At 42.7% G+C, this 24,985-nt stretch overlaps 1 long non-coding RNA gene across 1 annotated transcript in view; it reads right to left on the reverse strand.

Moving 5' to 3' along the window:
• Positions 1 to 730: 730 nt before the first annotated feature.
• Positions 731 to 24,985, reverse strand: part of LOC134912876 (uncharacterized) — a 69,833-nt gene continuing 45,578 nt past the window's right edge. The window contains exon 4 of the long non-coding RNA XR_010176995.1: positions 731 to 1,865. This is a non-coding gene — a long non-coding RNA (uncharacterized LOC134912876). The remainder of the gene's footprint in view (positions 1,866 to 24,985) is intronic.

A 24,985-nucleotide genomic window follows, 5' to 3' on the forward strand; every position in this document is an offset into this window, starting at 1 on the left:
AGAGCTATGGATGGCCAGTATATGGTGTATAAATAAAAAAATTCAGACTATCAGCCTCATTTAGAGCTAGAACTAAATTTAACAAGAATGTGCAGTCTTGCAGTTAGTCAACATCATGTTCTATTATAGGGAAGTGAGATTTAAACTGTACAGACAGAGAATTGTATAATACGAATGCCCTAACTGAGCTGATTGTATTTGTACCATAAAGCTGGATTTCCTCCTAATGTGAATCCATGTACAGTACGGTATGTCTACATTTGGTTACAGTTGTTTTGGTGACTTTTACTTTTTTTTCTTTTAAATGTTAATACATGTTGTTGGCTCATTATTGTCATATAAAAGAGAAATATTTGTCAGAGGGCTTGTGTGACCATTGCCCTGGGAGAGCCAAGGAGCTTTACTGCAGAAACTGTGCATGCCCAGATACAAGCTTCATTTTATCATTGATGTTTTAGTAGCAAAGGCACTCGCAAGATACTTGCTCCACACTCCCCAAAACTGTTATTCCAGGCCTGATTGGGAGTATAATAGATTGTAACCATGTAAAATACAAGACTGTTACTAGGCTTACCATACTATCCATTTAAATGGGGACACTTGTGACTTACACAGGTTCTGTGGCTGGCTGGTTTCAAGCCTGCATTTCACCTGGTTTTAATTAGCCATAGTATTTGTGTAATCCACGAGTGTCCCAATTTAAAGGGATGGAATGTTAAGCCTAACTATTATAACGTTACTGTAATGCTTAAATGGCTGGACATTGGCAGACTGCTTATCTCCTCAGAGATGGTTGGCACCAATCTATTTTATGAGATATACTATTGCTTCCTTGCAGGGAACTAAAAGTGGCCCGGAAAAAAAATTCTAGAGGTGGCCTCACATGGGCAGCACCAGGGGTGTAAGGTGTGGTGGCAGGAATGGCCATGGCAACAGCACCTCCACACCATCCCTCAAGACTTGCCAGAGAGTGGGCATGTCTAGCATCAATGGGTAGTTAAAAGGAAATAAAATTAAACATTAGGGGCACATTATATTATACACTTTTAGAATTAGGGACGCTATATAATTTTTTAGAAAAATATATTTTTTCGCATATTACTCCAATCATATGCCTAGCACAGGCTAAGTGGCAAAGTAATTTTCATATATGCAAATTATTTTGCACTTATTCATTATGACTATAAATGGGACCAAACAAAACATGCGCCATGTGACCGTCGGCCCACCGGGGATCTTCCGCGGGAGCCCTAAAGGTGATCCTTCCTTGCTTCCTTGTAGGAATTTCGGGTCATTTTAATAAAAAGATACAACAGTTCGCTTCATTATCACTTAATCAGCCACCTTCATTATCAGCCACCTAACATTTTGTTTTGTTACAAATAATAGTAACTGTTTTTAATCCAGTGTATCATTGCTCAAATAATTCCATTTTGTTCTTTTCACCTTTTGATTAATTTAGTTCCATGTGCATAGAGGTGTTAGGTCACCTAGAAGCAGAACTGCCCAAAACACATGTGTTCCGTGGAGATGGACACACACAATATAACACAGCAGTTGATACCTTACATGTGTGTCTTATTTTAACTTTCTGGAACATATACAAACTACATGTAGCCTGCACAAAGCGGTAACACATCCCTAGTAAATATTGTGGTGTATATCAGAATCTATTTACTTTTATTCATAATATCTCAGTAGATGATTGATATGTATTATTATGTATGACAAGAAACCATGGTCATTCACTTAACTCTCGCCTGGCATTCCCCACATAATGCTGTTCTTATGGGACGCCTTGCTGCCTGCGTACCATTCTCTCTCCAGATGGGCCTTTTGTTTTTTTGTTTTTCTGTAACCTTACCCTAAGATGAAATAAAGTAAGGTCAAACATATTTAATCAATAAAATTCTGCATGTATATAATTATACCTGTTCCGCCCCCATATCAAATACTCCAAATAGCTAAAATAAACCAGAAATCTTTTCTAAAGAATAGTGTTCTGCTGATAATTACTTCTGTCAAGTGAGATTTGCCCATTTCTTGTTCATAATCATAACTAAGAGAGCGTGTCCAGATATTGAAACAAATCTGAAAACGGATTAGGACTCTGGTGTGTCTACCACTGCTGTAAAAGCATATGTTTAAATTCTATATTGATCTTGAATAAACAAGTTAGCTTAGCAAAGGAGTTATCTGACAAAAGATTAAATTGATTTCTAATATTTTCGTGGAAATTTACAAATGCAAAGTAGGTGAACAATTGTGTCAACTATGTCACTTTTTTTTGCTTGCATTATATTTATTAACATTCAAAGCCACGGTGCAAAAATGATGGACATTGTCTTAAAACTGTATTTAACTTAATAACTCCAGATAAATCTCCAATTATATAGTGTATAGTAAATCAGTCTTTTAAATTATAACCTTAATATATGCCAAAGCATTTTACTTTACTTCTGGGATTAGTATTACTACATTCAGTACTTGCTGACATCTGGTCTGCTGCCTCCGGGAGAAGGGCATCCAGTTTGCAAACTGTGTGACGTGGAAAGGTAAAGGTGGCTGGTGTAGGGGTGTGATAGCTTCATTGTAGCTCCACCTCTGCAATACAGTTCCCTTATTACTGGTAGTGTAAGTGGGGTTGGGGTCCAGAATCTCGTATGGCTCTCCTAGATGTTCTGGAAGAAGTTTATTAACTTCAAATGCACAAAATAGTTTGAAACATTTGTCAGTTTGAAAATAAAATTGTCATTATTTTTTTTTACATTATGGGGTAGTTGCATGAAGCAGTGAAAAGAGTTGAGGGGTGTAGTATGGTATGTCGGCTGTCGGGCTCCCGGCGACCAGCATACCGGCGCCGGAAGCCCGACCGCCGGCATACAGACAGCATGGCGAGCGCAAATGAGCCTCTTGCAGGCTCGCTGCGCTCTCCGCACTGTCTATTCTCCCTCCAGGGGGGTCGTGGACCCCCATGAGGGAGAAAAAGTGTTGGTATGCCGGCTGACGGGATTTCGGCGCCGGTATACTGTGCGCCGGGATCCCGATAGCCGGCAATCTGAAGACCACCCAGAGTTGAGAAGTGGATCAGTAGAAAAGTTGCCCATAACAACCAATCAGGTAACATTTATCAAGTATATTCTATAAAATCATAGGTAGTAACTGATTGGTTGTCTTGGGCGACGTCTTTACTGGTTCACTTTTCCACTCTCTCACTGCTTGATACATCTCCCCTATATCTTCATACATCTAGTTTCTCTGTGTCTTTGGCCCTTTGTCTTGAGGAGCAATCTCCCTCAAAAACAGTATCCAGTATTGTTTATGTCAAAGCTCAGCAGCACTGGGATTTGTATATACAGAGGTCTATGTACTAAGCCTTGGAGAGAGATAAAGTTCCAGCCAATCAGCTCCTACCTGCCATGTCATAGGCTGTGTTTGAAAAACGTCAGTTACGAGCTGATTGACTGGTACTTTATATCTCTCCACTTAATTTCTCTCCAAGGTATAGTACATAGGCCCCAATGTTTCTAATGCCAGAATACTTAAAGAAATAAGCATGAGTGATAACCATGAATTGCAGTAAAATTTCCATCTAAAATATCCACATCATCATGTGCTCAGCAATCTCCTGACAACTGTGGGACTTATTCATTATTGGACACAAGCTATGTTTGGCCACAAGTGTAAAAATGCATCTGTTGAAAAAAGTCACATTTTGCTACCCATGCAGAGTTGGATGCAACCTTGAGATGGGACCAACTCAGCATGTAGGTAGCAAGGTACAACTCCCTCCCCATGTATGTAGCAAGAGTAGATGGGCCAAGAATATGGCAGTAAGAATGGCTTTAGTATGAGCATAAAAAATACTCCAAAAAACAGTACACAATCAGTGGCAGAACTACCAGTGGTGCAGCTGGTGCACAGCATCGGGGACCCGCTTGCAGGGTCTGTAAGGACAGTGATACAGCCCAGGGCAAGGCCACCACCCTAGCCCATAATACTCACTACTGTAGTTAAAATAATTGCCTTGCACCTACTATGATAGCTGATACACAAACGGTGTGCCCGGCCCCGACTGTCCCCTGCTCCATTCTACTGTCCCGGGCACCACCTTCCGCACACTCTGTGGGGAGATGAGATGTCAACACGTTACGACATCATTGTATCATCTGCTTGGAAGATGAGGAGCCGAGCTGCCTAAAGAAAAATGCACCCCGGTGCCATAGGCCGGCAAGCCTGTACCCTACAGCTTGCACCTTCTCTATCTCTAACAGAAGGATAGAAAGCACAGCTATGATTGCTATGAAGGGTAAGTGAACCTGTATTCTTCTTCCTCTAAGCAGATAACCTACCTGCCTCACCATTGCTGTAATTATCATACTTACTTTCCTTTTTTTATTTAACTGTATTTTTTTTCCGGAATGCTTAAATGGTTTAATATTCTGATTTAGTTGTATGCAAACGTGAACGTACATGTGTGTTTATGCATTATTCACCTTGACAAAGGGGTGAGTGAGCCCCCAAATATCAACTACTGTTTGTGATATGTTGATTTAATACATTTATGCTATACAAAGTCTCAGAGGGTCGCTGATCCTTTCTAAGTATATACTGCATGTGTGTGTGTGTATGTGTGTGAGTAAACACACACACGCACACATACAGTATATTTTTTATTAGCTCCTATGAGTTATTGTACTTTTCATCAATGTTAGAAGATAAGCCATAACCCGCAACAAAGTAGCGTATTACAATATTTGTTTTATTCTTTCCACATGATGCCACTGTCAAGGAGAGATGTTTAAACTCCAAATAAATATATCAATGACAGTGGCATTATACAAAAAAATAAAATAAATTTTGCATGGGGTGGCGTGTGGGGTTCCTGAAGCATATTTTTGCCCCTGGGCTCATCACTCGCTAGTTCCCCCGGGTGTGGTTCATTAGGTCAACATGCATTAGGTCGACATACATTGGGTCGACCACTAATGGTCGACATGCAGTAGGTTGACATGGTCATTGGGTCGACATGGTCATTAGATCGACATGGTCATTAGGTTGACATGAACAAGGTCGACATGGAAAAAGATCGACATGAGTTTTTTTACTGTTTTTGGTGTCATTTTCTTCGTAAAGTGACGGGGAACCCCAATTAGTGCACCGTGTCTGCTCGCCTGGCTCGCTTCGCTCGCGATGCTTCGGGCAAGGTGCCAAGCTCCGCTACCGCTACGCTCGGCACAGGTTACCGTTTCCAATTGTAGTCCACGTGGATCGTTAAGTATGAAAAAGGTCAAAAAAAAGGAAAACAAATTTGTGAAAAACTCATGTCGACCTTTTTCCATGTCGGCCTAGTACATGTCGACCTAATGCATATCAAACATTAGTGGTCGACCCAATGTATGTTGACCTAATCCATGTCGACCTAACGACTGCCATCCGTTCCGCCACTGTACACAATTATACACATTATAATAAATGACCAGAAAGGGTAGGTAATAAAAGCCTGATAAATACTTATCAAATAAGATGCAAATATCAAAATTTTATTAGTTTAATGTCCACACTAACAACCATATGGATAGGCTTCCCCTGCACAAATAGATAAGGGCACTGTAATCCTGCTATTATATTGCATGTACAGCGGGGGTAATTCCAAGTTGATCGCAGCAGGAAATTTTTTAGCAATTGGGCAAAACCATGTGCACTGCAGGGGAGGCAGATATAACATGTGCAGAGAGAGTTAGATTTGGGTGGGTTATTTTGTTTCTATGCAGGGTAAATACTGGCTGCTTTATTTATACACTGCAATTTAGATTGCAGATTGAACTCACCACACCCAAATCTCTCTCTCTCTGCACATGTTATATCTGCCCCCCCTGCAGTGCACATGGTTTTGCCCAACTGCTAAAAAATTTCCTGCTGCGATCAACTTGGAATTACCCCTAGTATTTCCACTACATTTGCAAAGGTTAGTATGTTTCTAATCAGCGAATCAGACCGGCTTGTAGCCATCACTTTCATCAGCATACAGCTTACACCATGTTCTGAGCACACACAAGTCATGTCCCTCCAAACAGGTGCATATGTGCTTTTCGGTGGCCATCAAAATACACAAATTCCGTCATGCATATAAACTAAATTACTATTATTATTATTATTATTATTATTATTATTTTTAATAATAATAATAATAATAATAATAATAATAATCACATTAAGGTAAATTCATGTGAAGCCAATTAGCTACCAGTAAATTTTTGGGCTGTGGGAGAAAGCCAGAGCACCCAGGGAAACCTAAATATGCACGAGCAGTACATACAAACTCCAAACATATAGTGCCCTGCTTGGAACAAATTTCTATGGCAGCAATGTTAACAACTGCATCCTCATAACATCAAAATCCTACTCACACAGAAAAAAAAGTAAAAGTACAGATGTTTCCACTAGAGATGAGCGGGTTCGGTTCCTCGGGATCCGAACCCCCCCGAACTTCACCCATTTTACACAGTTCCGAGGCAGCCTCGGATCTTCCTGCCTTGCTCGGTTAACCAGAACGCACCCGAACGTCATCATCCCGCTGTCGGATTCTCGCGAGATTCGTATTCTATATAAGGAGCGCGCGTCGCCGCCATTTTCACTCGTGTTTTGGAGATTGAATGGCGAGGACGTGGCATCGTTCTCTCCCTGAAAAGCTCCGTAATCTGTGCTCAGTGTGCTGAAAATATCTGTGCTCAGTGTGCTGCAAATAAACTGTGCTCAGTGTGCTGAAAATATCTACGTTCTCTGCCTGAAAACGCTCCATATCTGTGCTCAGTGTGCTGCAAATATCTGATCAGTGTGCTGCATTGTGGGAACTGGGGACCACCAGTATATAATATATACTTTTCTATAGCTTCTATACTGCTTGTCAGGACACACATGGGTCACAGTTACACAGTTCTGTACTGATATATACAATAATATATATACTTTTCTATAGCTTCTATACTGCTTGTCAGGACACATGTGTCACAGTTACACCACTCTGTACTGATATATACAATAATATATATATACTTTTCTTATGTTCTATACTGCTTGTCAGGACACGTGGGTCACAGTTACACCGCTCTGAACTGATATATACAATAATATATATACTTTTCTATAGCTTCTATACTGCTTGTAAGGACACATGGGTCACAGTTACACCGCTCTGTACTGATATATACAATAATATATATACTTTTCTATAGCTTCTATACTGCTTGTCAGGACACATGGTCACAGTTACACTGCTCTGTACTGATATACAGTAATATTATATATACTTTTCTATAGCCTCTATACTGCTTGTAAGGACACATGTGTCACAATTACACCGCTCTTTCTGTACTGATATATACAATAATATATATACTTTTCTTATTTTCTATAGCTTCTATACTGCTTGTCAGGACACATGTGTCACAGTTACACCACTCTGTACTGATATATACAATAATATATATATACTTTTCTTATGTTCTATACTGCTTGTCAGGACACGTGGGTCACAGTTACACCGCTCTGAACTGATATATACAATAATATATATACTTTTCTATAGCTTCTATACTGCTTGTAAGGACACATGTGTCACAATTACACCGCTCTTTCTGTACTGATATATACAATAATATATATACTTTTCTTATTTTCTATAGCTTCTATACTGCTTGTCAGGACACATGGGTCACAGTTACACCACTCTGTACTGATATACAGTAATATTATATATACTTTTCTATAGCTTCTATACTACTTGTCAGGACACATGGGTCACAGTTACACCGCTCTGTACTGATATATACAATAATATATATACTTTTCTATAGCTTCTATACTGCTTGTCAGGACACATGTGTCACAGTTACACCGCTCTGTACTGATATATACAGTAATATATATACTTTTCTATAGCTTCTATACTGCTTGTCATGACACACATGTGTCACAGTTACATTGCTCTGTACTGATATATACAATAATTTTAAATCATTTTCTATAGCTTCTATACTGCTTGTCAGGACACATGTGTCACAGTTACACCGCTCTGTACTGATATACAGTAATATTATATATACTTTTCTATAGCTTCTATACTGCTTGTCAGGACACATGGGTCACAGTTACACCGCTCTGTACTGATATACAGTAATATATATACTTTTCTATAGCTTCTATACTGCTTGTCAGGACACATGGGTCACAGTTACACCGCTCTGTCTGTACTGATATATACAATAATATATATACTTTCCTATAGCTTCCAGTATTACAGTGCAGCATTTTGGTGACTAACAGTATATAGTTGTACAGTAGGCCATTGCTGTATCTTGCAGCTCTGTGTCACTGCAAGTATCCATCCATTCCATTTTCTTCCAGTGATTTGGACCAATAATACCATTGATTAGAACGAATAATTCCAGTGATTTTGTCATTTTCTTCCAGTGATTTGGACCAATAATACCATTGATTAGAACAAATAATTCCAGTGATTTTGTCATTTTCTTCCAGTGATTTGGACCAATAATACCATTGATTAGAACGAATAATTCCAGTGATTTTGTCATTTTCTTGCAGTGATTTGGACCAATAATACCATTGATTAGAACGAATAATTCCAGTGATTTTGTCATTTTCTTCCAGTGATTTGGACCAATAATACCATTGATTAGAACGAATAATTCCAGTGATTTTGTCATTTTCTTCCAGTGATTTGGACCAATAATACCATTGATTAGAACGAATAATACCAGTGATTTTGTCATTTTCTTCCAGTGATTTGGACCAATAATACCATTGATTAGAACAAATAATTCCAGTGATTTTGTCATTTTCTTCCAGTGATTTGGACCAATAATACCATTGATTAGAACAAATAATTCCTGTGATATTGAGGTGTTTGTGTCGCTTAGCTTAGCCATCCAGCGACCACAGTGCACCTCTTTTTCTCTTTTCTTTGCATCATGTGCTGTTTGGGGCCAATTTTTTTAAGTCCCATCCTGTCTGACACTGCAGTGCCACTCCTAGATGGGCCAGGTGTTTGTGCCGCCCTCTTGGGTCGCTTTGCTTAGTCATCCAGCGACCTCGGTGCAAATTTTAGGACTAAAAATAGTATTGTGAGGTGTGAGGTGTTCAGAATAGACTGGAAATGAATGGAAATTGTGGTTATTGAGGTTAATACTATAGGATCAAAATTACCCCCAAATTCTATGATTTAAGCTGTTTTTGAGGGTTTTTTAAAAAAAAACAACACCCGAATCCAAAACACACCCGAATACGACAAAAAAAATTCAGGGAGGTTTTGCCAAAACGCGTCCGAATCCAAAACACGGCCGCGGAACCGAATCCAAAAGCAAAACATAAAACCCAAAAAATTTACGGTGCACATCTCTAGTTTCCACTTACATCTAGCCTCTCTGCACATTAAACGCAGAGCGTCTTTTTGTGAGACATTTTCCATTAAATGCATCTTAATCACTATTGATAGCAAATAGGATGCACCAGCAGCTTTTGCTGATTAAAATTATATGCGGCATGCCTATATTCTGTATGTATCCACATACAAAATGCTACGCTACAGTGGTTTCCTAGAAAACACTGTACGTGACATTTCATATGCAGATACAGGTACCATCGCACAAAGAATATATGCATGCCGCATATCATTTTAATGACTAGAGTCTGTTTATGCATCTTACATCACAATGCGAATAAGATGCCCGGCGCTAACGGATATGCATAGGACCTGTCAGCTCACTCATGCCAGGCATCTCCCACAGCATGGCGTATAGAAGAAAGATGTAAGCAGGGCCGGTGCAAGGTCTCTATGCATCCTAGGCAAATCTCCAGCCCAGCTCCCCCTAACCTGCAACCCCCCCTATCTTTCGGAGGGGAAATGCAGGTGTCCACTAGGTGGACTAGGGTATATTGCATTATTATTATTATACGTATACAGAAAGAAGAAACAACACTCATGGACTTTTAAAGTGAAAAAGTATTTTTTCTTGACTTTGTTCACACTATACAGTACTTTTACTTTCAAATCCCTGAGTGATGACCGTTCTTTCTGACTATGTATACATGCTAGCTGGCATGTTGGCAATTGCATAGGACACTGAGGCCAATTTAAAAAATGTTTTTGCTGAGTGCTGGGATAATTATCCTTCTATCTATCTATCTATCTATCTATCTATCTATCTATCTATCTATCTATCCTGTATACACTGCATCTGTATATGGGGTCTGGTGGGATAGTTAATTGCATGTGTATACCTGTACATACATACAGTATTATATACATACATATATTTGTATGCTCCTTATTGTGTTCCATCCCCCCATCTGTAAGTAAATTACTGCCCGCCCCCCCCCTCCATATGTACTGTATTGTACCCCAGTGCCTGTGTTTCCCTATTATGCTGTTTACAAGTGCAAACCACCCACCAGGCTGTAAGATGTGTACTGTCTGTGGTTACTTACCTAATAGTTGTTTGCTTGTTTTCCCTCATAATTGGTATGGTTCCTCTTACAGGCGGCAGCAGCATTACAACGATGCTGCAGAATCGGGATCCATGGGCCTGGAGGAGGTGCATCAGGGCTATGAGGAGCGGCCGTGGGGGCCCCCTTGGGGAGCCATAGTTACATCCGCCTCATATGTGCCTTCATATGACATGATGTTACCCTTGTTAGCACGGAGGAAGTGCTGAGGCACTCTGTGGTACAGCCTGATAGCAATGGCTGCACCTGATTAGACCCGCAGCAGCAGCCAGTGCAGTGTAAGGAAGAGGCCACACACAGTGACATCCTTCAGTTTTATGCTATATGAATTTAGTGGCGCCCTCCAGGAGCCAGTGCCCCTAGGCAGCCGCCTAAAGCTGCCTAATGGTAGAGCCGGCCCTGGATGTAAGAGGACACATCTGTAAATTACATTAACCTACAATCACTTTTAGAATGCAGATCAGAATAATGCAGATACAATATTGTTTCTTGAATTCTTGGTCTTATGATATTTAATGATAAAAATGTGTTGACTGGTAAGTGAGCATTCTTTGAAGGTTACCTAACATTTTATGTTATCAGGTGTTATTATTTTTGGTTAAGATATTATTCATTTATTAATTAACATTTATTTGTATATCGCCAGTATATTTAATTTTACAAAACAGTAATAAAACAACACAAATACAATAAGGCAAGTGGACCCTGCTCGTAAGCTTAAAATCTATAGAGATATTTTAGTTTCATACATGAGGATAAGTCAGAGCCGGCCCTAGGCATAGGCAAACTAGGCAAATGGCTAGGGCATTTGGAATGCCATGGGGCACAAGCAGATTCTGCTGATTAAAATGATATGCGGCATGCTTATATTATGTGTGTGCCTGTGGCTGTATCTGCATATGAAATGCTACATTACAGTGTATTCCTGGAAATCACTGTAACGTAGCATTTCGTATTCAGATACAGCCACAGTCGCACACATAATATAGACATGCTACATATAATTTTAATCAATAGAAGCTGGTTGTATGTTCTAGTCACATAGCAATGAAAACTAGATGCACTTTCTCCAAAAAAAAGTCATCCAACGTTAGCAGAGCTGGACGGGAGTTGCATGGCATATTGAGGCAAGAAGTATTGAGGACACATCTGTATCCAAGCAGAGGAAGTGGTCACAGTGTTAGCAGCCATGTGAGTGCTGTGTAGGTTCGTTGTGCAATAGTGTTCAGCATATGTGTAAAAGGTATTATGTGTGTCATATGTATAAATGCATTAATAATGTGCGACATATGTGTAAGAGGCATTATGTGTGTCATTATGTGTATAAGGACATTAATAAAGGTTGGCATAATGTGTAAGGCGTATTATGTTTATAAGGACATTAATGATGTGTGTCATATGTGTAAGGGGCATTGCTGTGTGGTATTATGTGTAGAAAGGCATTACTAATGTGTGGCATTATGTGTATAAGGTGCTCTACTGCGTGGCGTAATGTATAGAAAAGGCACTACTGTGTGCTCTAATGTGAATAAAGAGCAATATGGTGTGGCAAATTTGAATTGGGGGCACTATTGTGTGGCCATGCCCCTTCCCAAAAGAACACGCCGCTTTTTGGGCTGCGCAATGAATGTGCGCACTGTTACTATTTAAAATATAGGGGGTAGGAGCACGAAAATGAGGACTGCTATGACTGAGGGGTGATGGGAAAGGGGTGCAGGGTCAGAGGCGGGACTAGCAGCGGTGCTAGGGGGCACCAGCCAAAATCTTGCCTAGGGCATCATATTGATTAGGACCGGCTCTGGGATAAGTGCTTCATTTTGAGGCAAGGTTTCAGTGAATGCTTGAAGTTTTGGAAGCTAGAGGTAAGTGTTGTATGAGTGAGGGCATTCCACAGGGTGGATGTAGCCCACACAACTCCTGAACCGTGCATGGGAACAGGTAATGAGTATGGATAAGAGAAGCAGATCTTTCACAGAGTGGACAGGTCAAGTAGGGAGATATAGTATTCTGATATAAGCAAAGAGAAGTATATTGGTGTAGCCTTGTAGATAGCCTTATATGGGTATGGGTGACCGGTGCTTGGGATCCCACTGGTCACCAGACCGATGCTGGGATCCCAAGGATTAGAATGCCATGGGGGGGGGGGGCGGGGCAAGGGCAACTAAGCCCCTTGCGGGCTCGATGGCAAGCTGCGCTCACCACAGGTTCTATTCCCACTCTATGAGTGTGAATAGTCCCTGTTAGCGGGCATGCTGACAGTCAGGATGCTGAGGGGGCGGAATATATTATTATTATTATTATTATCCTTTATTTTTATGGCGCTATGAGGGATCCGCAGCGCCCAATTACAGAGTACATAAACAAATAATCAAGCAGAAAAACAGCAACTTACAGTTGACGACAATATAGGACAAGTACAGGGTAAATAAACATAGTTACATCAGCAGATGACACTGGAATAAGTATCAGGTGGCAGAAGACTGCTGGATTTGGTGCAGTTGAATATTATTAAAGTAAGAAACGGATAAGCACATGAGGGAAGAGAGCCCTGCTCGTGAGAGCTTACATTCTAAAGGAGAGGGGTAGACAGACAGATGGGGTACATAGAGAGCGTGGAAAAGAGCTTTAGGATGAGATTTGGCTGGGTTTGGTGAAGAAGTGGGTCTTGAGAGCCCGTTTGAAGTTTTGTAGAGAGGTGGAGAGTCTGAGGGGGAGAGGTAGGGAAGTCCAGAGAAGTGGTGCAGCACGTGAAAAATCTTGGAGGTAGGAGTGGGAGGAAGTAATCCGTAGGCAGGAGAGTCGGCGTGCATTAGCAGAGCGAAGAGGACGGGTGGGAGTGTAAAGGGAGATAAGGTCAGAGATGTAGATGGGAGAGGAGTGGGTGAGGGCTTTGTAAGCAAGTGTGAGAAGCTTGAAATGGATTCTGAAAGGGAAGGGGAGCCAGTGAAGGTCTAGTAAGAGAGGAGAGGTGGACGTAGTGCGTTTGGGGAGGAAGATGAGCCGGGCGGCAGCATTGAGGATAGATTGGAGTGGAGAGAGGTATTTGTCAGGAATGCCAGTTAGGAGGAGATTACAGTAGCCCAGTCTGGAGATGACCAGTGAGTGGATAAGAGTCTTAGTAGCATCCTGGGTCAGAAAGGGTCTGATCCTGGAAATATTTTTTAGATGAAAACGGCAGGTTTGTGAGAGTTGCTGAATGTGTGGTTTGAAGGAGAGGGAGGAGTCAAGGATTACTCCAAGACAGCGCACTTGGGGGCTAGAGGAGATAGTAGTGCCATCAAAAAAAGATAATGAGATTGTAGGAGGTGAGGTTATGCGGGAGGGAGGGAAGATGATCAGCTCGGTCTTAGACATGTTAAGTTTAAGAAAGTGCTGGGACATCCAGGAAGAGGTAGCAGAGAGACAGTTGGAGATACGAGTGAGGAGAGCAGGGGAGAGGTTTGGAGAGGAAAGATAGATTAGAGTGTCATCAGCATAGAGATGATATTGGAAACCAAAAAAACTAATGAGCTTACCTAGTGAGGACGTATAGAGAGAGTAGAGAAGAGGACCAAGGACAGAACCTTGGGGTACCCCTACAGTTAGTGGAAGTGAGGGGGCGGTAGAGTCATAAGAGGAGACAGAGAATGAACGGTCAGAAAGGTAGGAGGACAGCCAAGAAAGGGCAGTGTCACGCAGACCAATGGAGTGAAGGATTTGCAGTAGGAGAGGATGGTCCACAGAGTCAAAAGCAGCAGAGAGATCCAGTAGAATAAGTAGAGAGTAGTGTCCCTTAGATTTAGCAGCATGGAGGTCATTGCATACTTTTGTAAGGGTAGTTTCAGTGGAGTGGAGTGGAGAGGACGGAAGCCAGACTGGAATGTGTCAAGCAGTGAGTGTGAGGAAAGAAAGGAAGTAAGGCAGTTGTAGATAATACGCTCAAGGAGTTTGGGGGCAATAGGGAGGAGAGAGATGGGTCGGTAGTTGGAGAGAGTGTTTGGGTCAAGGGTTTTTAAGAATAGGAGAGATGAGTGCATGCTTGAAGGCAGAAGGGACAGTGCCTGATGAGAGGGAGAGATTGAGAAGGTGGGAAAGATGGGAACAAGCAGAAGGAGAGAGGTAGCGGAGGAGGCGGGAGGGGATAGGGTCAAGTGGGGAGGTGGTGAGGGGACAGGAACAAATGAGGGCCATGACTTCCTCTCCAGATGTCAGAGTTGGTGTGGGGGATGGGGAGGGTTGGTAAGGGATGGGAGAAGGCTGGTTATTGATGGTCTGGTGTGATGTCCTGACGTATGGAGTCAATTTTGGATTTGAAGTAAGTGGCAAAGTCAAGAGCAGAGAGTGAGGAAGGGAGACGAGGTGGAGGTGGGCAGAGGAGTGAGTTGAGAGTGGTAAAGAGGTGCCGGGGGTTGGAAGACTGGTAGGAGATGAGGTTCTTGAAGTATGACTGTTTAGCAAGAGAAAGGGCAGCACTGAAGGATGAGAGCATACGTTTGAAATGGAGAAAGTCTGCCTTAGAGCGTGATTTCCTCCAGTGTCGCTCAGCAGTACGTGAGCATTTTTGCAGATATCTGGTGCATTTGGTGTGCCAGGGTTGAGGTGTTAATTTGCGAGGGTGAATAGTGGTTGGTGGAGCAACAGAGTCAAGAGCAGAAGTAAGGGATGCATTGTATGTGGAAGTGGCTTGTTCAGGGCATGAGAGAGAGAGAGAATAGGAGAGAGAAGTGAGTCAAACAAGGAGGAAAGGAATGTGGTGTCAATAGCTTCAATGTTACGCCTAGTGATGGTAGCCTTAGGAGGTAGAGATGGGGAAGTCGAGAGAGATAGGTTAAAGGAGAGCAGGTGGTGGTCAGAGAGGGGAAATGGGGATTTGGAAAAATCAGAAATATCACAGCGGTGAGTGAAGACCAGATCCAGTGAGCTCCCATTCACATGGGAGGGTGAGGAGGTCCACTGGGAGAGACAAAGTGAAGAGGTGAGGTTAAGGAGTTTAGAGGCAGGGGATTGTGTGGGGATATCAATAGGGATGTTGAAATCACCTAGGATAATGGAGGGAATGTCAGAAGAGAGGAAGTGAGGAAGCCAGGAAGCAAAGTTGTCGATGAATTTGGAAGCAGTGCCAGGGGGGCAGTAAATGACAGCTACTCTAAGATGTACTGGTTGGAAGAGGCGTATAGTATGGACCTCAAATGTAGAGAATGTAAGGGATGGTTCTGGTGGTATGAGTTGGTATGAGTAAATAGAAGGTAAAAGGACCCCAACACCACCCGCATGGCGACCCCCAGGTCAGGGTGTGTGTGTGAATGTGAGGCCCCCAGCAGAGAGAGCAGCAGGAGAAGTAGTGTCAGAGGGCGTAATCCAAGTTTCAGTAATGGCTAGTATGTGTAGGGAGTTGGAAATGTCATGAGTGGGGACCAGTTTGTTACAAACAGATCTGGCATTCCAGAGGGCACAGGATAGGGGGTAGGAGTCTGTGGGAGAGATGTGAATGAGATTATCAGGGTTGCTGTAACGATGAGGTGAGATTAACTTTGAGGGCAGGGATGATGAGAGAGCAGTGATGGTGCGGGTACCTGAGCTAGGAGGGGAAACTGCAGGAGGTGGGCAGGGGGGGAGGTCAGTGTGATGTGGATGGGGGTGTGGGGAGGTGACAGGGAAGGGAGAGAGGGAGCAGGGCTGAGTTGTGGGGTAGCAGGACCATGGGGCAGAGGTGAATGAAAGTGGGGTAACAGGAAAGGAGGGGGAAGGAAACAGAGATGGAGGGGAGACAGAGGAGGGGAGAGAGTAGGAGGTGTAGGAGACTAGGGGGGAAGGATAAAGATACATTATTAGGTAGACACTGAGTGATGTAGGGAGTATAAGAAAGCCTTGACATAGTGTTAAGTAGGTAAATAGGTTGATGGAGAGTGTAAGGGAATCCGAGCAGAAGAATTGCAGAAATGCAGGTGAGAAAAGCAGTGTAGGCTTAATGGGTGTAGATTTAGTATGAAATGAGTCAAAAGCGTAGATAAAGTGGGTGCAGAAATGTATCTGGAGTGTAAGAAATGAAAGGATTGTGAGAGGCAGAGGCATATCTAGCACGGGGCGAGCAGGGCACGTGCCCTGGGCGCCGTGGCAGCCCCAGCAGAGGGGGGCGCCACCAGCACCTGCACGGCCCGCTCGCCCCATGCGACAGGGGTTCGGCGCTACCCGCTCTCCCTGTCTCCCCCGGCTGCCGTGCCTGTCACACTGTACAGTGTACAAGTAGCGGCAGCTAGAAGCCTCCTCCTGCAGTGTCCGTATCGCGCGCCTGCCTGCACCGGGGAGAACACGCGCATCACACACACAGGGACCGACAGCAGCGAGTGGATGACAGCGCATGTGAGACTTCCTGCCGCTACTTCGTGGGGCTCTCTCTCTGGTGTGTATTACTTACCTATGTGGCACAGTCCAAAGTTGCACAATAGGTTGCAATTTTCCCTGAATGCAGAGGCATGCTTGGCCCTTGTACAACTGCTCTAGTAGCATAGGGTAAGCTGCCACTTGTATTTCTATTTTCTACAAGTGCCACAATACCTAAGCAGTTTATAGCAATGAAGACTTCTTGGATCATTAGTACTACATACTGTAACTAGCATTTGCCATATCACTTGCGAGTCTTTCTGGCATTGCCAGAATTTTTTTATACTTTTCAACACCTTCCCGTGTTTCTTCCAGATCATCTTACCATCTCTTTCTCTCTTTCCCTTTTCCTCACATATCTCTTTTTCTCTTCTTCCCCACTATTCTCATCTTCCTCATCTCTTACTCTGCTCTGCTTGCCATCTCTCTCTGCTTTCTTCCTCCAATATCTCTCCTTTTCTCTCTCTCTTGTCCTCCCTCCTTTCTCTCACTTGTCCTCATCTCTCTCTCATCCTCACCCCCCCCCCCCCCTCTCTCTCTCTCTCTCTCTCTCTCTCTCTCTTTCTCCACTTTCAGCAAAGTTATATTTTGTTCCCTGGAGATGTGACCTGATTTGATCAAGAAAATCAGCACTACAGTATGCTGAACAGGCATGGCAGGGGGCCTCTGTGCTGTTTACTTGTTACAGTATATTGTGACCAGCCCAGCCTGTCAACCTCGCACCATGCGACAGGGGTTCGGCGCTACCCGCTCTCCCTGTCTCCCCCAGCTGCTGTGCCTGTCACACTGTACAGTGTACAGGCAGCGGCAGCTAGAAGCCTCCCCCTGCAGTGTCCGTATCGCGCGCCTGCCTGCACCGGGGAGAACATGCGCATCACACACAGGGACCGACAGCAGCGAGTGGATGAGAGCGCATGTGAGACTTCCTGCCGCTACTTCGTGGGGCTCTCTCTAATACCTCCGTGAGTGACCACCGTGGCGGCCCACGCCTGACAATGTACCGAGCGGCCAGCAGTGAGTTGAACCCTGACATGGTGAGACCTCCTGTGCTTGTGTGCGGGGATTATTGCAGACTAGCCATATATGTTCTGTGCTGCTCAGGGATTTGCTGTGCTTGCTGGGGGAAGGGATCAAGTAAACAACAAAATAACTATTAAACAATAGGAGCAGCTCATTGTAGGAGGAATTGTAAAACTGCATCGTTTGGACAGGCTTCCGCAAGATGCGGTGGAACTACAAGTTTCAGCGTGCCTCTAAGGGCAGCCTGGGGCTACTGCTGTCATTTTCTGTACTGCACCATGAAATACTGCACTTTTTAAATCACTGTTCGAAAATGAAACTGTTGTGTTGTTTGACGTATTTTGATTCTCTGCATGCACTCAGAGTGCTCCTGTGTCTTCCTCTTTATTTCCTCCTGTGTGTTCCCCTTTATTTCCTCCTGTGTGTTCCTCTTTATTTCCTCCTGTGTGTTCCCCTTTATTTCCTCCTGTGTGTTCCTCTTTATTTCCTCCTGTGTGTTCCTCTTTATTTCCTCCTGTGTGTTCCCCTTTATTTCCTCCTGTGTGTTCCCCTTTATTTCCTCCTTTAGATCCCCCTTCGGAGCGCAGCAGACCACACTGAAAAGGGTGCATCCCTGGTGCGGTGCTCTGCATCCCGGGTGGCGCCCAAGACGTGGAGTGTCGGAGGTGGCAGAAGTGCCGCAGCTTGGGTTGAGAAACTGCTGCAACCCTTCCGCTGCTAAACACTGCAATTAGTCAATTAAGGGGGTAGGCTCCCCACACCACAGTGCCCCACAGGCCTTGTTAATTAAGGGGGTAGGATCCCCTCACTCTATAACGCGAATTTCGGCTCAAACCGTGTGTGCTATAATGTGAATTTTGGCTCATACCGTGTGGGGTAATGTGAATTTTGGCTCATACCGTGTGCTACAATGTGAATTTTGGCTCATACCGAGTGGGGTAATGTGACTTTCGGCTCATACTGTGTGTGCTATAATGTGAATTTCGACTCATACTGTGTGCTATAATGTGAATTTCGGCTCATACTGTGTGCTATAATGTGAATTTCGGCTCATACCGTGTGTGCTATAATGTGAATTTCGGCTCATACCGTGTGCTATAATGTGAAAGGGGCACCAGTACCAAATAGTATAAGGGGTCCTACTACACTGAAGGACATGCCCCTTTTGAGTGACCATGCCCCCTTTTCCGGAGCGCGCGCCGAAGGCGCGCGCATGTTTGCTACCTTCACTTTTTCATTCCCCCTTCAAAAATTCCACTTCCACCACTGCACCTACATCTATACATACACACTCTGACATCTTTATATACAGTGACACCGGTAGCGTGTGCACATACTTTCCTTATGTAGTTTTTTTTTGTTTTTTGTTTTTTTGGGGGGCGCGCCATTATTGATCTTGCCCTGGGCTCCAAAAACCCTAGTTACGCCTCTGGTGAGAGGTTTAAGAAGCTATGGTAATTATGTTAGATGTTTTAAGTGTTTGCAGGTAAAATTGCATTGGTGCAGCTGTGCTTAAAAAACAAAATTACAATAATACAGATACAAGCATTTGTAGGTGAAATGGATGATTTTTGAATTGTCCAAGTAAGGTAGTTCCGTGCTATTTAATCAGATGGAACAATCAGGAGGTGAGTGATATGAAGAGTAAGTGACTCACATTTGTTATTAGTTCTTCAGTTTTCTTTGTTTTGTTAGATTGGTGTGCTTCTGTTTTCCTTCTTTTTCACTTCGATTGAACGCTGATAGAACGCTGCTATGTGGCAATTTAATCACGCAGTATAGGCATTGGTATTGTGACCAGTGGTCTCCTGATCGCCGATCACATAACTACATCCCCCGTATATGCAGTTAGCATTATACAGTATTCAACTGTATTGAGAAAGCTGTATTGTATATATGTGAAACTGGACTTGAATTAACTATTAACTTATATGAACTTGGATGACCTGCTTTCTGGAAGTGTTTTAGTTAAATTAATCTGGATCAATAAATATACATTTTTAATTGAGTGGTGAATACCTTGTCCACCTTTTTCTACTACATTCTTTGATCTTTTCATGCAGTGTATGATACCATAAATAAATCAAACTAGCAATCATTCAATTTTGATCATTTGTTTAAAACAACAATTTACTTCAAAAGACTGGCTTATTAGGAGTACATTCTGTAACATAACAGACTCAGCTGAAAAATTATTTTACTTTAAAGCAGAAACATTTGCCGCAAAAGTTTTTAGGAACTGACCCTGACTTTACTGATAGTTTTTAATTGGTGTTACCATTTATATTCAAAATGTAAGACTATTTGGAAGAAATGGCAATTTGAAAATTACACAAAGAGGTGTTTGTACAGAAAAAAGAACAGGACACTAGAGACATATCGGCTGATTTTGTGTTGGATGCTGCAGCATCTGTGTGTGCGTCTTTTGCCAGTCTTGTGTATGCAACTTTATCCTAATACCACTACTAGATCTGAATGTGCAAGGACTGATCCGCCCTCTTTGAGCATCTTCAGACACTGAAATACCACTTGGTACATCTGTAGATGCAACCTTCAGTTGCACAATGGAAACTTGAACCAGGACCATATTAGCTGCGGAATACATACTATTTACCTGCGGGTGGGATGCTGGCTGTCAAGATCCCGATAGCAGCATCCTGCCTGCCAGAATGCCGGCAGCAGGCCAAGTGGTACGAGTCCCCTTGCCGGCTCGCTGCGCTCGCCACATTGCAGGCTCAGTGGCTTGCTATGCTCGCCACAGGTTCTATTCTCATTCTATGGGTGTCGTGGATCTGTTTGCCGGGATTCCTGCTGTCGGCATTGCTGACTGTCTGGATTCCGGTGCAGATCTAGGTGCAGATTCTCTGTCAGAGTATAGGCTCCAGTATGAGTGATTATGTGTCTGAGCTTGCAGCTAGTTTAGTAACATGCCTGCAACAGTCCCATAATATGCCCATAAAATGGTCCATCTTTATGTATATAAATAACGACCTCCCAGTCACTGCTCTTGAACGCCCAGCACATTTCCAATACACTTCACATGCCGCACATCTCAATTACAACTGTTCATTGACCATTTGCCACAAACTATTTCTATAGGCCCATGCCACCAGCCCCCCTCCCTACCTCCAGCTTAGCCTTCATCTTGAATCACCACAACAGAAGAAGTACTGTATATAATACAAATGTATGCCATAGTATGCAGTATAAAGGACAGAACGGATCTATTGCCCATGTCTAGTGGTAGCAGCTTTTTCTACAAAGTCTACTATGTATGGATCTTAGTGCTCAATTAGCACACCAGACCAGACAGCTCAGAGAGCAGCTGCCTGCTAGAAGAGACAGGAGTATTAACATTAGGAAGGAGAAAATCTGATTAGCCTTAAGCTCAGTTCTGTTTCCTACTGGTTGTACTACAGTATGTGCGTATATTAGTAAAGGTATGTTTAACCTCTTCATGACCACTTTATTATATGAGATAAATACAGTATGTTTGATACAGAAAGAATATTTTTTATACCCACACCGCTACAGCCTATACTGTCTAACAGTGGATCACATTGCAGATTCATTTAGCAGTCCAATTAGAACCCCTATCTACCCCCCCACCCCCACCCCTCCCCCGCTTGGGAGGCATTTGGAAGTTTTCAATTAGCTTAATTGGACAAATAATTACATATTCTTTTTGGGAGTAAAAAAATGGCCCCAAATTACTCCAAAAGCAACCTCATTAGATTATGCACCCCAAATTGAATGTAAGCATTTATTAAAGCCATAATTGCTTTGGATCAATTTTTACATTGTTTTTTACTTTAAAATGGCCCAAAATTACCCCATATGCACCTTTTTTGAATTATTTTTGGATTTTTCGATTAATTCTTTTAAAAATTTTTTTTAAAAAGCACAAATCAGAGATTTGACATCTTTAAAGCATCTGATTTTTTTTTCTCACTAACGTCCTTTGATATGATTCTGCTAAAGAAATTGTCACTTTTCTGCGGTCCAGGAAGTTCTCCCCATTTTTTCATGTACTTCTGCCACTTTGCATATTCTAGAAAATTATCATCCCACCGCTGCAAGTAACATAGAAACATAACATAGAATTTGACGGCAGATAAGAACCACTTGGCCCATCTAGTCTGCCCCTTTTTTTATCCTTAAGGTAATCTCTACCCTTTTTGAACCTTTATTCTTTGTAAGAATATTCATATGCCTATCCCATGCATGTTTAAATTGCTCTACAGTCTTAGCCTCTACCACCTCCATTGGGAGGCTATTCCACTTATCCACTACCCAATCTGTGAAGTAATTTTACCTTAAATTTCCCCTGAACCTGCCTCCCTCCAGTTTCAGTGTATGTCCTTGAGTTCTAATACTTCTCTTCCTTTGAAGAGTGTTTCACTCCTGAACTTTGTAAAGACCCTTGATATATTTGAAAGTTTCTATCATGTCCCCCCTTTCCCTTCTCTCCTCCAAACTATACATGTTAAGATCTTTTACCCTTTCCGGGTACGTTTTGTGATGTAGGTCATGTACCATTTTAGTTGCCCTTCCTTGTACACTCTCTAATGTATTTATATCCTTCTGGAGATATGGGGGGGGGGGGTCATTCCCAGTTGTTCACTAGCTGTTTTCGTTTACAGTGCAGCGATTAGGTAATAAAGTGACACTTCTGCGCATGCGTATGCGGCCCAATGCGCATGCGCAACGTACTTTCACAAAAGCCGATGCAGTTTCACACAAGGTCTAGCGACGCTTTTCAGTCGCACTGCTGGCCGCAGAGTGATTGACAGGAAGTGGGTGTTTCTGGGTGGTAACTGACCATTTTCGGGGAGTGTGTGTAAAAATGCAGGATTGTCAGATACAAACGCAGGCGTGCCTGGGGAAACGCAGGCGTGGCTGGCCGAACGCAGGGCGTGTTTGTGACATCAAAACAGGAACTAAATAGTCTGCAGTGATCGCAAGCTAGGAGTAGGTCTGCAGCTACTCAGAAACTGCTCAAAAATATTTTGGTGCCGCTCTGCGATCCTTTCGTTCGCACTTCTGCTAAGCTAAGATACACTCCCAGAGGGCAGCGGCTTAGCATTTGCACGGCTGCTAAAAGCAGCTAGCGAGCGAACAACTCGGAATGACCCCCATGGTCTCCAGAACTGGACACAGTATTCCAGATGGGGCCGTACCAATGACCTATACAGTGGCATTATTACTTCTTTTTTCCTGCTACTGATTCCTCTCCCTATGCAACCAAGCATCTGACTTGCCTTTCTCATTGCTTTGTTGCATTGCTTTCCTGCCTTAAAGTCACTTGAAATAGTGACTCCTAAATCCCTTGCCTCCTCGGTAGTTTCCATTATAGTACCCTTGATACTATATTTAGCCTTTGGGTTTTTGAAACCCAAGTGCATGATTTAGCATTTTTTAGCATTAAACTGTAGTTGCCATGTTCTTGACCATTTCTTAAGCCTACCTAGGTCATTAATAATTTGTTTTACCCCTCCCGGTGTGTCTACCCTGTTGCATATCTTTGTATCATCTGCAAAAAGGCATACTTTCCCTTCAATACCATTTGCAATGTCACCAACAAAGATATTAAAGAGAACTGGACCAAGTACAGATCCCCGGGGTACTCCACTGGTAACATTTCCCTCCATAGATTGCACTCCATTTACTACAACTGTCTGTTTCCTATCCTGCAACCAGGTTCTTATCCATTTAACTGTTTTATAATCCACCCCCATGCTTTCAAGTTTATTTAACAGTCTGCGATGTGGGACAGTGTCAAATGCCTTACTAAAGTCTAGATATACTACATCTACAGCTCCCCCTTGATCTATTATTTTCGTCACGGAGTCAAAAAAGTCAATAAGATTTGTTTGGCATGATCTCCCACCAGTAAATCCATGCTGTTTTGGATCCTGTGAATTGTTTGATTTAAGATATTCTGTACTGTATGAAGTACTGGAATAGGCATTTTTAATTGGATTGGAGAATTCTTGGGGTGCGCGCATTCGTGTGTTTCATAAAACAAACCTGAAACTCACAACTTGCACCTAACTGGATTGACCCCTAACTGTTAATTATTAATAGAGATGAGCGGGTTCGGTTCCTTGGGATCCGAACCCCCCCCCCCCCCCCCCCCCCCCGAACTTCACCCATTGTACACGGTTCCGAGGCAGCCTCGGATCTTCCTGCCTTGCTCGGTTAACCAGAACGTGCCCAAACGTCATCATCCCACTGTCGGATTCTCGCGAGATTCGTATTCTATATAAGGAGCCGCGCATCGCCGCCATTTCACTCGTGCTTTGGAGATTGAACGGAGAGGACGTGGCAGCGTTCTCTCCCTGAAAAGCTCCGTAATCTGTGGTCAGTGTGCTGAAAATATCTGTGCTCAGTGTGCTGCAAATAATCTGTGCTCAGTGTGCTGAAAATATCTGATCAGTGTGCTGCATTGTGGGGACTGGGGACCACCAGTATATAATATATATACTTTTCTATAGCTTTTATACTGCTTGTCAGGACACATGGTCACAGTTACACCGCTCTGTACTGATATACAATAATATATATACTTTTCTATAGCTTCTATACTGCTTGTCAGGACACATGTGTCATGGTTACACTGCTCTGTACTGATATATACAATAATTTTAAATAATTTTCTATAGCTTCTATACTGCTTGTCAGGACACACATGTGTCACAGTTACACCGCTCTGTACTGAATTATATACAATAATTTTAAATTATTTTCCATAGCTTCTATACTGCTTGTCAGGACACATGTGTCACAGTTACACCGCTCTGTACTGATATACAGTAATATTATATATACTTTTCTATAGCTTCTATACTGCTTGTCAGGACACACATGTGTCACAGTTACACCGCTCTGTACTGATATATACAATAGTTTTAAATCATTTTCTATAGCTTCTATACTGCTTGTCAGGACACACATGTGTCACAGTTACCCGCTCTGTACTGAATTATATACAATAATTTTAAATCATTTTCTATAGCTTCTATCCTGCTTGTCAGGACAAACATGTGTCACAGTTACACCGCTCTGTACTGAATTATAT

This window comes from Pseudophryne corroboree, chromosome 1 (genome assembly GCF_028390025.1).
Source record: "Pseudophryne corroboree isolate aPseCor3 chromosome 1, aPseCor3.hap2, whole genome shotgun sequence".
NCBI lineage: Eukaryota > Metazoa > Chordata > Amphibia > Anura > Myobatrachidae > Pseudophryne > Pseudophryne corroboree.